Below are 5,128 nucleotides of genomic sequence, written 5' to 3'. Positions count from 1 at the left end.
TCTATTCTATTCTATTCTATTCTATTCTATTCTATTCTATTCTATTCTCATCATATATATTACAATAAATCCTATCACATTGTACATTAGATTACTGTGTTGTATTGCACTGCATTGTGCAGTGAGTCCTCAACCCTATGACCATTTTTACAACCGTTGCAGCATCCCCCAGTTTCACGTGATCAAAATTCAGAGGCTGGAAAACTGGCTCCTATTTATGACATTGGCCGGGTCCCTCGGGGTCATGTGATCCCCTCTGGTGACCTTCTGACAAGCAAGGTCAATGGGGAAGCCAGATTCTCTTAGCAACTGTGTTACTCACTTAACAGCTGCTGTGATTCGCTTAACGAAGGTGGCAAGAAAGTTCGTAAAATGGGGCAAAACTCATTTAACAAATGTCTCACTTAGCAACAGAAATTTTGGGCTCAAATTGTGGTTCCCAAGTCGTGGATTACTAGTATTGCATTCCATTATAATGATAAAATATAGTGGTACCTTGGAACCCAACAGTCCTCCTCCTCCTCCTCCTCCCTACGAACCCGCTCCCATTCTAGCCCTGATGATGTTCCCTAGTTGGGTCATGAAATGTCCGCAATGAAACCGCCAAGCTCAGAGAGCACCAAGGACCCCACAATCCTCCTCCTCCTCCTCCTCCTCCTCCTCCTCCTCCTCCTCCTCCTCCTCTCTGCACACCCCTCTCCCTTGTAGCACTGATGATGTTCCCTAGTTGGGTCATGAAATGTCTACAAGAAAACCATCAAGTTCAGAAAGGACCAAGGACCCACAGTCTTCTCTCTTCCTCCTCCTCCTCCTCCTCCTCCTCCTCCTCCTCCTCCTCCTCCTCCTCCTCTTCTCCACAAACCCCACTCCCTTCTAGCACTGACGATGTTCCCTAGTTGGGTCACAAAACGTCCGCAAGGAAACCGCCAAGCTCGGAGAGCACCAAGGAGCCCACAAACTGGGGACCCTTTAACCCTCAACCGTCTGCAGCTATTCTTCATGTTGACTTCTGTGCCAACCAGGATCCAACTCAGTGCAAGTGGAAACTGCTATTTGGGATCCCGTCTTATTAAAATGTTGCAGGCCCCGCTGATCAAAAGTCCATTAAACTTTGAGGAATTTCGCAGCGGTTAAATGCAAATCTTTGGGGTAGAAATGATGGATCTCTCCCTTTGGTTCAGGTTTAATAACGCCGGAGAGCTTCGTCCTCCAGGCGCCAAAGGGGTGCCCAGATTAATATATGGGGGGGGGGCTTGGCCTGCTCTGGGCAGAGAGCCACCAAGCTAACTGTTCGCATATTTTCCTCCTAAAAGCAACTGTCAGAAAGGGGACCCTTTTTTTAAAAGAAAGTCCTGAACGACACCAGCATTTGCCCGATTCAGCGGAAAGAATTTGCGACTCAGAGCCAGCTGGCTTGAGAAGAAATGGCTCAGGAAAACGGCTGTGCGCTTTTGATTTCTTCTTCGATCTTTTGGGATCAGCCTAAACATGAGAAAGGGATGGATTCTGTCAGGTGGGGATCAACTCCCAGAAATATATTTGTGGTTTGACAGTGTAGACATTTGTGGCTGCGTCCTTGGTGCTCTCGGAGCTGGGTGGTTTTCTTGCGGACGTTTCATGACCCAACTAGGGAACATCATCAGGGCTAAAAGGGAGAGGAGTTTGCGAAGAGGAGGAGGAGGAGGAGAAGAAGGAGAAGGAGAAGGAGAAGGAGAAGGAGAAGGAGAAGAAGAAGAAGAAGAAGAAGAAGAAGAAGAAGAAGAAGAAGAAGAAGAAGAAGAAGAATAAGAAGAAGAAGAAGATGAAGAAGAAGAAGAAGAAGAAGAAGAAGAAGAAGAAGAAGAAGAAGAAGAAGAAGAAGAAGAAGAAGAAGAAGAAGAAGAAGAAGAAGAAGGAGAAGAACTGTAGCATCCTTAGTGCCCTCTGAGCTTGGTGGTTTTCTTGCAGATGTTTCATGACCCAACTAGGGAACATCATCAGTGCTAGAAGGGAGTGGGGTCTGCGGAGCATAGTGGGGGAGAAGGAGAAGGAAGACTTTGAAAAACAGATTGACCTATTTGGGTGGAAATATTTGGAAAATGGATGGATCCCTTTGGATCCACCACCATTAGACCATCAAAAGAAAGAGCTCATTGAGAATTACATTTAGGGCAAATACAGCCATACTCGCTCTCCCAGGGATGCTGCGTTGCGGTTCCAAGGAAGAGCAGAAAGCACACCGCAGCTGTTTTATTACTACTGTATTGCACACTTAACAGTCACTCAAGAAAATGCATTTCCAGGAATTTGACGTAACAAATGTCTATTTGTTTGGAAAAGACAATCAAAAGACCTCTGGGTGCTTTGCTGGGTTCGTGCCCGTGTATCTGTGCATGCCTCTATGTGTGCCTCTGTGTGTGTGTGTGTGTGTGTGTGTGTGTGTGTGTGCTTGTGTGTGTGTGTTTCAGCCCAACATGTTTCAAACTGAATTCTTTCCCGGAGGCACCCTTTGACACCCAGTTCAAGGCCCGGAGTCTTTATGAGCTGAATTCCGTTGCAGCTGCACGGAGTAATCCCACATCCTGTCTATTTTTCGATTTCCTTTCTCCTTTTCTGATAATTTAATTCTGTCAGCTTTAGGAGAAAATGGGGTAGGGAGAGAGATGATGACAAGTTCAGCCCAACTTAACGAAAGACAGGATTGGAGATGAAATGACAAAGAGATGTGAAAAGGGGGCTGATTAACACAGGTTAAAACAGAATAATAGAATTGGAAGGGACCTTGGAGATCATCTAGTCCATCCCCCTGCTCAGGCAGGACACCCTATGCCCTTTCAGACAAGTGGCTGTCCAGTCTCTTCTTAAAAGCTTCCAGTGTTGGAGCATTCTCCGCTTCTGGAGGCAAGTCGTTCCACTGGTGAATTGTTCTCACCGTCAGGAAATTTCTCCGTAATTCCAGGTTGCGTCTTTCCTAGATTTGTGTCCATCCTTTGCTTCTTGTCCTGTCCTTCAGGGGCTTTGGAGAATAGGATAGGATAGGATAAAACAGAAATACTTTTTGCAGAATCGCTTCTACATGAGGTGGGCAGCACATAAATTTCACAATAAATAAATATAAAAGGAGTAGAATTTTTCAGTGCCTCATAACTTCAAACAATTGCTAAAGAAATGGTCGTAAGTTAAGAACTACCTTTATGTCCAGTTCTCTGAGATCCCTTTATATTCATCCATCGTCTGTCTGTCTGTCTGTCTATCTATATCTGTCTATGTCTGTCTGTCTGTCTATCTAGCTATCTATCTATGTCTGTCTGTCTGTCTATCTATCTATCTATCTATCTATCTATCTATCTATCTATCTATCTGTCTGTCTGTCTATCTGTCTATCTATCTATCCATCTATCTGTCTATGTCTGTCTATCTGTCTATCTATCTATCTATCTATCTCTATCTGTCTATGTCTGTCTGTCTATCATCTGTCTATATCTATCTATTATCTATCTATCCTCTATTCATCTCTCTCTCTCTCTCTCTCTCTCTCTCTCTCTCTCTCTCTCTCTATCTATCTATCTATCTATCAAATATCTCTGTCCTCTATCTATTCATATCTCTCTATCTATTTCACGCAGATGAAAGAATGGTGGCAGATAGTCATGTTTTAAACACTGTCTGATGTTCTCTCTCTCTCTCTCTCTCTCTCTCTCTCTCTATCTATCTATCTATCTATCTATCTATCTATTAAATATCTCTGTCCTCTATCTATTCATATCTCTCTATCTATTTCACGCAGATGAAAGAATGGTGGCAGATAGTCATGTTTTAAACACTGTCTGATGTTCTCTCTCTCTCTCTCTCTCTCTCTCTCTCTCTCTCTCTCTCTCTCTCTCTATCTATTAAATATCTCTGTCCTCTATCTATTCATATCTCTCTATCTATTTCACGCAGATGAAAGAATGGTGGCAGATAGTCATGTTTTAAACACTGTCTGATGTTCTCTCTCTCTCTCTCTCTCTCTCTCTCTCTCTCTTTCTCTCTCATCTATCTTTCCTCTATCTATCCATCCTCCATCCATCCATCCATACTCTTTCTGATATTGCAACTCCTGTAAAATATCCCCATGTGATTGTTTGACATTTTCCAGATTGGCTGGTCCAGAAAAAGCCATTCCAGCTGGATCAGAGTTTCTCCACCTTGCCCCCTTTCAGATATGTGGACTTTAATTCCCAGGATTCCTTGCTGGCTGGGGAACTCTGGGAGTTGAAGTCTCCACATCTGAAAGTTGTCCTGGTGGAGGAACCCTGGACCATCCCTAACCACCTGGAAGAAATCGCCAGATATCCCTGTTGTTGTTGTTGTTTTTTGCAGAAAAGAAATTTTTGCGTGGTCCCCAAGGATTAGTTGATCTTCTGGATCTGAAAGTCTTTCTCTGGGCCTCTTTGCCTCAGGGAATCTCTGGCAGATTTACCACTTTCTTGTTTTACAATCACTTGAGTACTAGGTGTGGGGTTTCTTGGCAGGCGTACACCAGCCCAGGCAAATTCACGTTTTTCCCCCAAGCCCTTCTGTTGAAAACACACAACTATGCTAGGAATCTGCTCCTCTCAGTTTTCTGTATGGTGGGGAAGGGGCCTGAAAGAAGGTCATGGGGTAAATTTTCAATCCCTTGGTCTAGATCGGGAACCTGGGATGTGGGTACTACAGTATTGTAGAAAGCTTCCAATTCCAATAGAGTCTTTGTAGTCTGGGGTTGAATTGTGGCAACCTTGGTGCTCTCTGAGCTAGGAGGAGGAGGAGGAGGAGGAGGAGGAGGAGGAGGAGGAGGAGGAGGAGGAGGAGGAGGAGGAGGAGGAGGAGGAGGAGGAGGAGGAGGACGAAGAAGACTGGGGGGTCCTTGGTGGTCTTTGAGCTTGGTGGTTTCTTGCAGACCTTTATGACTCAACTAAGGGACATCTTCAGTGCCAGTAGGGAATGGGGTATGCAGAGAGGGGGAAGAGGAGGAGGAGGAGGAGGAGGAGGAGGAAAAGAAGAAGAAGAAGAAGAAGAAGAAGAAGAAGAAGAAGAAGAAGAAGAAGAAGAAGAAGAAGAAGAAGAAGAAGAAGAAAGAAGAAGAAGAAGAAGAAGAAGAAGAAGAAGAAGAAGAAGAAGAAGAAGA

The sequence above is a fragment of the Crotalus tigris genome, unplaced genomic scaffold (genome assembly GCF_016545835.1).
Source record: "Crotalus tigris isolate CLP2741 ecotype Arizona unplaced genomic scaffold, ASM1654583v1 scf7180000024308.805542, whole genome shotgun sequence".
In the NCBI taxonomy this organism is placed as follows: domain Eukaryota; kingdom Metazoa; phylum Chordata; class Lepidosauria; order Squamata; family Viperidae; genus Crotalus; species Crotalus tigris.
This window is presented reverse-complemented; position numbering follows the sequence as displayed.